Source organism: Mchenga conophoros, linkage group LG10, assembly GCF_057382185.1.
Source record: "Mchenga conophoros isolate Kocher_MC1m ecotype Shallow Benthic linkage group LG10, M_conophoros_male_GT1.1, whole genome shotgun sequence".
NCBI lineage: Eukaryota > Metazoa > Chordata > Actinopteri > Cichliformes > Cichlidae > Mchenga > Mchenga conophoros.
Window position 1 is genome coordinate 28,102,251 of NC_140535.1, and position 10,361 is coordinate 28,112,611.

Consider the following 10,361-nt stretch of genomic DNA (forward strand, 5'->3'; position numbering starts at 1 on the left):
GCATGAAGGAACATGTAGAGTCAGACAGATACAGTTTTGTTATGTTCAAGTCCTTGCAACATGGAATTCTTGCAAAACACAGACTCTGTTAGGTCCCATGTATGCGATGGTCCAACAAACCAGACACTGCACATGTGATCCCTTCGATAGCTCAGTTGGTAGAGCGGAGGACTGTAGGTGCATGGGAACAGGAATCCTTAGGACGCTGGTTCAACTCCGGCTCGGAGGAGATTTTACAATACCTTCTATCTGTTCTGATTGAACGCAGCTAAAAACGAAAAAATTGATTGCAATGGCGTGTAATACCATTTCATAGTATAGCTGTACTCCTTTGAGTGATCAGTTGCAAAAGCAAAGACTTCTCTGTGTGTTGGAAGAAGACATGTTTCCTCCCACTTTACTCTAGTTTTCAGTCAGAAAGTAGGGCCAAGTCCTTAGGTCAAAAAAGACTGATCTACATTAAAGGTCGCTGACATTAAACTCCCACCGTCCTACAATCAAGTATACATTTGAGGGACACTGTAGGTGTATGGGAAATATCAAAACATCTTCCTGTACTCCCTTTGACTTGATAAGGTGAAGGGTTCTAAGTCAGTAGCTATAGGTGCCCATGCAGTGTAACACACAGCGAACATAAGACATGTTCCAGACAGGTTAGGACAATTTTCAGAGAAAAAGTTGGGTGCAATCCCATGGTCCAACAGCGTTGGATCTACCAACAGTAAGGTAAGTGACATTCAAAAAAACACAGTCCTATGCTCTAGTATCAATTTCTCAAAATTGCTCCCTGTACTCCCCTGCGTCTGAACGCAGCCCAAGAGTTGGAAAAAGGAAGGATACTCATGTTGATGTGAAATATGTTCAGTGCCTCAGGCATGAAGGAACATGTAGAGTCAGACAGATACAGTTTTGTTATGTTCAAGTCCTTGCAACATGGAATTCTTGCAAAACACAGACTCTGTTAGGTCCCATGTATGCGATGGTCCAACAAACCAGACACTGAACATGTGATCCCTTCGATAGCTCAGTTGGTAGAGCGGAGGACTGTAGGTGTATGGGAACAGGAATCCTTAGGTCGCTGGTTCAACTCCGGCTCGGAGGAGATTTTACAATACCTTCTGTCTGTTCAATTCAATTCAATTTTATTTATATAGCGCCAAATCACAACAAAAGTCGCCTCAAGGCGCTTCATAGATACAGAGAAAAACCCAACAATCATATGACCCCCTATGAGCAAGCACTTTGGCGACAGTGGGAAGGAAAAACTCCCTTTTAACAGGAAGAAACCTCCGGCAGAACCAGGCTCAGGGAGGGGCGGCCATCTGCTGCGACCGGTTGGGGTGAGAGAAGGAAGACAGGATAAAGACATGCTGTGGAAGAGAGACAGAGGTTAATAACAGATATGATTCAATGCAGAGAGGTCTATTAATACATAGTGAGTGAGAAAGGTGACTGGAAAGGAAAAACTCAATGCATCATGGGAATCCCCCGGCAGCCTACATCTATTGCAGCATAACAAAGGGAGGATTCAGGGTCACCTGGTCCAGCCCTAACTATATGCTTTAGAAAAAAGGAAAGTTTTAAGCCTAATCTTAAAAGTTCTGATTGAACGCAGCTAAAAACGAAAAAATTGATTGCAATGGCGTGTAATACCATTTCATAGTATAGCTGTACTCCTTTGAGTGATCAGTTGGAAAAGCAAAGACTTCTCTGTGTGTTGGAAGAAGACATGTTTCCTCCCACTTTACTCTAGTTTTCAGTCAGAAAGTAGGGCCAAGTCCTTAGGTCAAAAAAGACTGATCTACATTAAAGGTCGCTGACATTAAACTCCCACCGTCCTACAATCAAGAATACATTTGAGGGACACTGTAGGTGTATGGGAAATATCAAAACAGCTTCCTGTACTCCCTTTGACTTGATAAGGTGAAGGGTTCTAAGTCAGTAGCTATAGGTGCCCATGCAGTGTAACACACAGCGAACATAAGACATGTTCCAGACAGGTTAGGACAATTTTCAGAGAAAAAGTTGGGTGCAATCCCATGGTCCAACAGCGTTGGATCTACCAACAGTAAGGTAAGTGACATTCAAAAAAACACAGTCCTATGCTCTAGTATCAATTTCTCAAAATTGCTCCCTGTACTCCCCTGCGTCTGAACGCAGCCCAAGAGTTGGAAAAAGGAAGGATACTCATGTTGATGTGAAATATGTTCAGTGCCTCAGGCATGAAGGAACATGTAGAGTCAGACAGATACAGTTTTGTTATGTTCAAGTCCTTGCAACATGGAATTCTTGCAAAACACAGACTCTGTTAGGTCCCATGTATGCGATGGTCCAACAAACCAGACACTGCACATGTGATCCCTTCGATAGCTCAGTTGGTAGAGCGGAGGACTGTAGGTGTATGGGAACAGGAATCCTTAGGTCGCTGGTTCAACTCCGGCTCGGAGGAGATTTTACAATACCTTCTGTCTGTTCTGATTGAACGCAGCTAAAAACGAAAAAATTGATTGCAATGGCGTGTAATACCATTTCATAGTATAGCTGTACTCCTTTGAGTGATCAGTTGGAAAAGCAAAGACTTCTCTGTGTGTTGGAAGAAGACATGCTTCCTCCCACTTTACTCTAGTTTTCAGTCAGAAAGTAGGGCCAAGTCCTTAGGTCAAAAAAGACTGATCTACATTAAAGGTCGCTGACATTAAACTCCCACCGTCCTACAATCAAGTATACATTTGAGGGACACTGTAGGTGTATGGGAAATATCAAAACATCTTCCTGTACTCCCTTTGACTTGATAAGGTCAAGGGTTCTAAGTCAGTAGCTATAGGTGCCCATGCAGTGTAACACACAGCGAACATAAGACATGTTCCAGACAGGTTAGGACAATTTTCAGAGAAAAAGTTGGGTGCAATCCCATGGTCCAACAGCGTTGGATCTACCAACAGTAAGGTAAGTGACATTCAAAAAAACACAGTCCTATGCTCTAGTATCAATTTCTCAAAATTGCTCCCTGTACTCCCCTGCGTCTGAACGCAGCCCAAGAGTTGGAAAAAGGAAGGATACTCATGTTGATGTGAAATATGTTCAGTGCCTCAGGCATGAAGGAACATGTAGAGTCAGACAGATACAGTTTTGTTATGTTCAAGTCCTTGCAACATGGAATTCTTGCAAAACACAGACTCTGTTAGGTCCCATGTATGCGATGGTCCAACAAACCAGACACTGCACATGTGATCCCTTCGATAGCTCAGTTGGTAGAGCGGAGGACTGTAGGTGTATGGGAACAGGAATCCTTAGGTCGCTGGTTCAACTCCGGCTCGGAGGAGATTTTACAATACCTTCTGTCTGTTCTGATTGAACGCAGCTAAAAACGAAAAAATTGATTGCAATGGCGTGTAATACCATTTCATAGTATAGCTGTACTCCTTTGAGTGATCAGTTGCAAAAGCAAAGACTTCTCTGTGTGTTGGAAGAAGACATGTTTCCTCCCACTTTACTCTAGTTTTCAGTCAGAAAGTAGGGCCAAGTCCTTAGGTCAAAAAAGACTGATCTACATTAAAGGTCGCTGACATTAAACTCCCACCGTCCTACAATCAAGTATACATTTGAGGGACACTGTAGGTGTATGGGAAATATCAAAACAGCTTCCTGTACTCCCTTTGACTTGATAAGGTGAAGGGTTCTAAGTCAGTAGCTATAGGTGCCCATGCAGTGTAACACACAGCGAACATAAGACATGTTCCAGACAGGTTAGGACAATTTTCAGAGAAAAAGTTGGGTGCAATCCCATGGTCCAACAGCGTTGGATCTACCAACAGTAAGGTAAGTGACATTCAAAAAAACACAGTCCTATGCTCTAGTATCAATTTCTCAAAATTGCTCCCTGTACTCCCCTGCGTCTGAACGCAGCCCAAGAGTTGGAAAAAGGAAGGATACTCATGTTGATGTGAAATATGTTCAGTGCCTCAGGCATGAAGGAACATGTAGAGTCAGACAGATACAGTTTTGTTATGTTCAAGTCCTTGCAACATGGAATTCTTGCAAAACACAGACTCTGTTAGGTCCCATGTATGCGATGGTCCAACAAACCAGACACTGCACATGTGATCCCTTCGATAGCTCAGTTGGTAGAGCGGAGGACTGTAGGTGTATGGGAACAGGAATCCTTAGGTCGCTGGTTCAACTCCGGCTCGGAGGAGATTTTACAATACCTTCTATCTGTTCTGATTGAACGCAGCTAAAAACGAAAAAATTGATTGCAATGGCGTGTAATACCATTTCATAGTATAGCTGTACTCCTTTCAGTGATCAGTTGCAAAAGCAAAGACTTCTCTGTGTGTTGGAAGAAGACATGTTTCCTCCCACTTTACTCTAGTTTTCAGTCAGAAAGTAGGGCCAAGTCCTTAGGTCAAAAAAGACTGATCTACATTAAAGGTCGCTGACATTAAACTCCCACCGTCCTACAATCAAGTATACATTTGAGGGACACTGTAGGTGTATGGGAAATATCAAAACATCTTCCTGTACTCCCTTTGACTTGATAAGGTGAAGGGTTCTAAGTCAGTAGCTATAGGTGCCCATGCAGTGTAACACACAGCGAACATAAGACATGTTCCAGACAGGTTAGGACAATTTTCAGAGAAAAAGTTGGGTGCAATCCCATGGTCCAACAGCGTTGGATCTACCAACAGTAAGGTAAGTGACATTCAAAAAAACACAGTCCTATGCTCTAGTATCAATTTCTCAAAATTGCTCCCTGTACTCCCCTGCGTCTGAACGCAGCCCAAGAGTTGGAAAAAGGAAGGATACTCATGTTGATGTGAAATATGTTCAGTGCCTCAGGCATGAAGGAACATGTAGAGTCAGACAGATACAGTTTTGTTATGTTCAAGTCCTTGCAACATGGAATTCTTGCAAAACACAGACTCTGTTAGGTCCCATGTATGCGATGGTCCAACAAACCAGACACTGCACATGTGATCCCTTCGATAGCTCAGTTGGTAGAGCGGAGGACTGTAGGTGTATGTGAACAGGAATCCTTAGGTCGCTGGTTCAACTCCGGCTCGGAGGAGATTTTACAATACCTTCTGTCTGTTCTGATTGAACGCAGCTAAAAACGAAAAAATTGATTGCAATGGCGTGTAATACCATTTCATAGTATAGCTGTACTCCTTTGAGTGATCAGTTGGAAAAGCAAAGACTTCTCTGTGTGTTGGAAGAAGACATGTTTCCTCCCACTTTACTCTAGTTTTCAGTCAGAAAGTAGGGCCAAGTCCTTAGGTCAAAAAAGACTGATCTACATTAAAGGTCGCTGACATTAAACTCCCACCGTCCTACAATCAAGTATACATTTGAGGGACACTGTAGGTGTATGGGAAATATCAAAACATCTTCCTGTACTCCCTTTGACTTGATAAGGTCAAGGGTTCTAAGTCAGTAGCTATAGGTGCCCATGCAGTGTAACACACAGCGAACATAAGACATGTTCCAGACAGGTTAGGACAATTTTCAGAGAAAAAGTTGGGTGCAATCCCATGGTCCAACAGCGTTGGATCTACCAACAGTAAGGTAAGTGACATTCAAAAAAACACAGTCCTATGCTCTAGTATCAATTTCTCAAAATTGCTCCCTGTACTCCCCTGCGTCTGAACGCAGCCCAAGAGTTGGAAAAAGGAAGGATACTCATGTTGATGTGAAATATGTTCAGTGCCTCAGGCATGAAGGAACATGTAGAGTCAGACAGATACAGTTTTGTTATGTTCAAGTCCTTGCAACATGGAATTCTTGCAAAACACAGACTCTGTTAGGTCCCATGTATGCGATGGTCCAACAAACCAGACACTGCACATGTGATCCCTTCGATAGCTCAGTTGGTAGAGCGGAGGACTGTAGGTGTATGTGAACAGGAATCCTTAGGTCGCTGGTTCAACTCCGGCTCGGAGGAGATTTTACAATACCTTCTGTCTGTTCTGATTGAACGCAGCTAAAAACGAAAAAATTGATTGCAATGGCGTGTAATACCATTTCATAGTATAGCTGTACTCCTTTGAGTGATCAGTTGCAAAAGCAAAGACTTCTCTGTGTGTTGGAAGAAGACATGTTTCCTCCCACTTTACTCTAGTTTTCAGTCAGAAAGTAGGGCCAAGTCCTTAGGTCAAAAAAGACTGATCTACATTAAAGGTCGCTGACATTAAACTCCCACCGTCCTACAATCAAGTATACATTTGAGGGACACTGTAGGTGTATGGGAAATATCAAAACATCTTCCTGTACTCCCTTTGACTTGATAAGGTGAAGGGTTCTAAGTCAGTAGCTATAGGTGCCCATGCAGTGTAACACACAGCGAACATAAGACATGTTCCAGACAGGTTAGGACAATTTTCAGAGAAAAAGTTGGGTGCAATCCCATGGTCCAACAGCGTTGGATCTACCAACAGTAAGGTAAGTGACATTCAAAAAAACACAGTCCTATGCTCTAGTATCAATTTCTCAAAATTGCTCCCTGTACTCCCCTGCGTCTGAACGCAGCCCAAGAGTTGGAAAAAGGAAGGATACTCATGTTGATGTGAAATATGTTCAGTGCCTCAGGCATGAAGGAACATGTAGAGTCAGACAGATACAGTTTTGTTATGTTCAAGTCCTTGCAACATGGAATTCTTGCAAAACACAGACTCTGTTAGGTCCCATGTATGCGATGGTCCAACAAACCAGACACTGCACATGTGATCCCTTCGATAGCTCAGTTGGTAGAGCGGAGGACTGTAGGTGTATGTGAACAGGAATCCTTAGGTCGCTGGTTCAACTCCGGCTCGGAGGAGATTTTACAATACCTTCTGTCTGTTCTGATTGAACGCAGCTAAAAACGAAAAAATTGATTGCAATGGCGTGTAATACCATTTCATAGTATAGCTGTACTCCTTTGAGTGATCAGTTGCAAAAGCAAAGACTTCTCTGTGTGTTGGAAGAAGACATGTTTCCTCCCACTTTACTCTAGTTTTCAGTCAGAAAGTAGGGCCAAGTCCTTAGGTCAAAAAAGACTGATCTACATTAAAGGTCGCTGACATTAAACTCCCACCGTCCTACAATCAAGTATACATTTGAGGGACACTGTAGGTGTATGGGAAATATCAAAACAGCTTCCTGTACTCCCTTTGACTTGATAAGGTGAAGGGTTCTAAGTCAGTAGCTATAGGTGCCCATGCAGTGTAACACACAGCGAACATAAGACATGTTCCAGACAGGTTAGGACAATTTTCAGAGAAAAAGTTGGGTGCAATCCCATGGTCCAACAGCGTTGGATCTACCAACAGTAAGGTAAGTGACATTCAAAAAAACACAGTCCTATGCTCTAGTATCAATTTCTCAAAATTGCTCCCTGTACTCCCCTGCGTCTGAACGCAGCCCAAGAGTTGGAAAAAGGAAGGATACTCATGTTGATGTGAAATATGTTCAGTGCCTCAGGCATGAAGGAACATGTAGAGTCAGACAGATACAGTTTTGTTATGTTCAAGTCCTTGCAACATGGAATTCTTGCAAAACACAGACTCTGTTAGGTCCCATGTATGCGATGGTCCAACAAACCAGACACTGCACATGTGATCCCTTCGATAGCTCAGTTGGTAGAGCGGAGGACTGTAGGTGTATGTGAGCAGGAATCCTTAGGTCGCTGGTTCAACTCCGGCTCGGAGGAGATTTTACAATACCTTCTGTCTGTTCTGATTGAACGCAGCTAAAAACGAAAAAATTGATTGCAATGGCGTGTAATACCATTTCATAGTATAGCTGTACTCCTTTGAGTGATCAGTTGGAAAAGCAAAGACTTCTCTGTGTGTTGGAAGAAGACATGTTTCCTCCCACTTTACTCTAGTTTTCAGTCAGAAAGTAGGGCCAAGTCCTTAGGTCAAAAAAGACTGATCTACATTAAAGGTCGCTGACATTAAACTCCCACCGTCCTACAATCAAGTATACATTTGAGGGACACTGTAGGTGTATGGGAAATATCAAAACAGCTTCCTGTACTCCCTTTGACTTGATAAGGTGAAGGGTTCTAAGTCAGTAGCTATAGGTGCCCATGCAGTGTAACACACAGCGAACATAAGACATGTTCCAGACAGGTTAGGACAATTGTCAGAGAAAAAGTTGGGTGCAATCCCATGGTCCAACAGCGTTGGATCTACCAACAGTAAGGTAAGTGACATTCAAAAAAACACAGTCCTATGCTCTAGTATCAATTTCTCAAAATTGCTCCCTGTACTCCCCTGCATCTGAACGCAGCCCAAGAGTTGGAAAAAGGAAGGATACTCATGTTGATGTGAAATATGTTCAGTGCCTCAGGCATGAAGGAACATGTAGAGTCAGACAGATACAGTTTTGTTATGTTCAAGTCCTTGCAACATGGAATTCTTGCAAAACACAGACTCTGTTAGGTCCCATGTATGCGATGGTCCAACAAACCAGACACTGAACGTGTGATCCCTTCGATAGCTCAGTTGGTAGAGCGGAGGACTGTAGGTGTATGGGAACAGGAATCCTTAGGTCGCTGGTTCAACTCCGGCTCGGAGGAGATTTTACAATACCTTCTGTCTGTTCAATTCAATTCAATTTTATTTATATAGCGCCAAATCACAACAAAAGTCGCCTCAAGGCGCTTCATAGATACAGAGAAAAACCCAACAATCATATGACCCCCTATGAGCAAGCACTTTGGCGACAGTGGGAAGGAAAAACTCCCTTTTAACAGGAAGAAACCTCCGGCAGAACCAGGCTCAGGGAGGGGCGGCCATCTGCTGCGACCGGTTGGGGTGAGAGAAGGAAGACAGGATAAAGACATGCTGTGGAAGAGAGACAGAGGTTAATAACAGATATGATTCAATGCAGAGAGGTCTATTAATACATAGTGAGTGAGAAAGGTGACTGGAAAGGAAAAACTCAATGCATCATGGGAATCCCCCGGCAGCCTACATCTATTGCAGCATAACAAAGGGAGGATTCAGGGTCACCTGGTCCAGCCCTAACTATATGCTTTAGAAAAAAGGAAAGTTTTAAGCCTAATCTTAAAAGTTCTGATTGAACGCAGCTAAAAACGAAAAAATTGATTGCAATGGCGTGTAATACCATTTCATAGTATAGCTGTACTCCTTTGAGTGATCAGTTGCAAAAGCAAAGACTTCTCTGTGTGTTGGAAGAAGACATGTTTCCTCCCACTTTACTCTAGTTTTCAGTCAGAAAGTAGGGCCAAGTCCTTAGGTCAAAAAAGACTGATCTACATTAAAGGTCGCTGACATTAAACTCCCACCGTCCTACAATCAAGTATACATTTGAGGGACACTGTAGGTGTATGGGAAATATCAAAACAGCTTCCTGTACTCCCTTTGACTTGATAAGGTGAAGGGTTCTAAGTCAGTAGCTATAGGTGCCCATGCAGTGTAACACACAGCGAACATAAGACATGTTCCAGACAGGTTAGGACAATTTTCAGAGAAAAAGTTGGGTGCAATCCCATGGTCCAACAGCGTTGGATCTACCAACAGTAAGGTAAGTGACATTCAAAAAAACACAGTCCTATGCTCTAGTATCAATTTCTCAAAATTGCTCCCTGTACTCCCCTGCGTCTGAACGCAGCCCAAGAGTTGGAAAAAGGAAGGATACTCATGTTGATGTGAAATATGTTCAGTGCCTCAGGCATGAAGGAACATGTAGAGTCAGACAGATACAGTTTTGTTATGTTCAAGTCCTTGCAACATGGAATTCTTGCAAAACACAGACTCTGTTAGGTCCCATGTATGCGATGGTCCAACAAACCAGACACTGCACATGTGATCCCTTCGATAGCTCAGTTGGTAGAGCGGAGGACTGTAGGTGTATGGGAACAGGAATCCTTAGGTCGCTGGTTCAACTCCGGCTCGGAGGAGATTTTACAATACCTTCTGTCTGTTCTGATTGAACGCAGCTAAAAACGAAAAAATTGATTGCAATGGCGTGTAATACCATTTCATAGTATAGCTGTACTCCTTTGAGTGATCAGTTGCAAAAGCAAAGACTTCTCTGTGTGTTGGAAGAAGACATGTTTCCTCCCACTTTACTCTAGTTTTCAGTCAGAAAGTAGGGCCAAGTCCTTAGGTCAAAAAAGACTGATCTACATTAAAGGTCGCTGACATTAAACTCCCACCGTCCTACAATCAAGTATACATTTGAGGGACACTGTAGGTGTATGGGAAATATCAAAACAGCTTCCTGTACTCCCTTTGACTTGATAAGGTGAAGGGTTCTAAGTCAGTAGCTATAGGTGCCCATGCAGTGTAACACACAGCGAACATAAGACATGTTCCAGACAGGTTAGGACAATTTTCAGAGAAAAAGTTGGG

At 43.0% G+C, this 10,361-nt stretch overlaps 11 non-coding genes across 11 annotated transcripts; all 11 read left to right on the forward strand.

Moving 5' to 3' along the window:
- The first annotated feature begins 140 nt into the window (after window positions 1-140).
- On the forward strand, window positions 141-229 carry trnay-gua (transfer RNA tyrosine (anticodon GUA)). Its single transcript is given in 2 exon segments — window positions 141-177; window positions 194-229. It is a non-coding gene; the product is annotated as a tRNA-Tyr (tRNA).
- Window positions 230-1,013: 784 nt separating this feature from the next.
- On the forward strand, window positions 1,014-1,102 carry trnay-gua (transfer RNA tyrosine (anticodon GUA)). The gene is given in 2 exon segments: window positions 1,014-1,050; window positions 1,067-1,102. It is a non-coding gene; the product is annotated as a tRNA-Tyr (tRNA).
- A 1,258-nt stretch (window positions 1,103-2,360) lies between these two features.
- Window positions 2,361-2,449, forward strand: trnay-gua (transfer RNA tyrosine (anticodon GUA)). Its single transcript is given in 2 exon segments — window positions 2,361-2,397; window positions 2,414-2,449. It is a non-coding gene; the product is annotated as a tRNA-Tyr (tRNA).
- Window positions 2,450-3,233: 784 nt separating this feature from the next.
- trnay-gua (transfer RNA tyrosine (anticodon GUA)) lies at window positions 3,234-3,322 on the forward strand. Its single transcript is given in 2 exon segments — window positions 3,234-3,270; window positions 3,287-3,322. It is a non-coding gene; the product is annotated as a tRNA-Tyr (tRNA).
- Window positions 3,323-4,106: 784 nt separating this feature from the next.
- trnay-gua (transfer RNA tyrosine (anticodon GUA)) lies at window positions 4,107-4,195 on the forward strand. Its single transcript is given in 2 exon segments — window positions 4,107-4,143; window positions 4,160-4,195. It is a non-coding gene; the product is annotated as a tRNA-Tyr (tRNA).
- A 784-nt stretch (window positions 4,196-4,979) lies between these two features.
- trnay-gua (transfer RNA tyrosine (anticodon GUA)) lies at window positions 4,980-5,068 on the forward strand. The gene is given in 2 exon segments: window positions 4,980-5,016; window positions 5,033-5,068. It is a non-coding gene; the product is annotated as a tRNA-Tyr (tRNA).
- Window positions 5,069-5,852: 784 nt separating this feature from the next.
- Window positions 5,853-5,941, forward strand: trnay-gua (transfer RNA tyrosine (anticodon GUA)). Its single transcript is given in 2 exon segments — window positions 5,853-5,889; window positions 5,906-5,941. It is a non-coding gene; the product is annotated as a tRNA-Tyr (tRNA).
- Window positions 5,942-6,725: 784 nt separating this feature from the next.
- Window positions 6,726-6,814, forward strand: trnay-gua (transfer RNA tyrosine (anticodon GUA)). Its single transcript is given in 2 exon segments — window positions 6,726-6,762; window positions 6,779-6,814. It is a non-coding gene; the product is annotated as a tRNA-Tyr (tRNA).
- Window positions 6,815-7,598: 784 nt separating this feature from the next.
- On the forward strand, window positions 7,599-7,687 carry trnay-gua (transfer RNA tyrosine (anticodon GUA)). Its single transcript is given in 2 exon segments — window positions 7,599-7,635; window positions 7,652-7,687. It is a non-coding gene; the product is annotated as a tRNA-Tyr (tRNA).
- Window positions 7,688-8,471: 784 nt separating this feature from the next.
- trnay-gua (transfer RNA tyrosine (anticodon GUA)) lies at window positions 8,472-8,560 on the forward strand. The gene is given in 2 exon segments: window positions 8,472-8,508; window positions 8,525-8,560. It is a non-coding gene; the product is annotated as a tRNA-Tyr (tRNA).
- A 1,258-nt stretch (window positions 8,561-9,818) lies between these two features.
- On the forward strand, window positions 9,819-9,907 carry trnay-gua (transfer RNA tyrosine (anticodon GUA)). The gene is given in 2 exon segments: window positions 9,819-9,855; window positions 9,872-9,907. It is a non-coding gene; the product is annotated as a tRNA-Tyr (tRNA).
- Window positions 9,908-10,361: the final 454 nt, after the last annotated feature.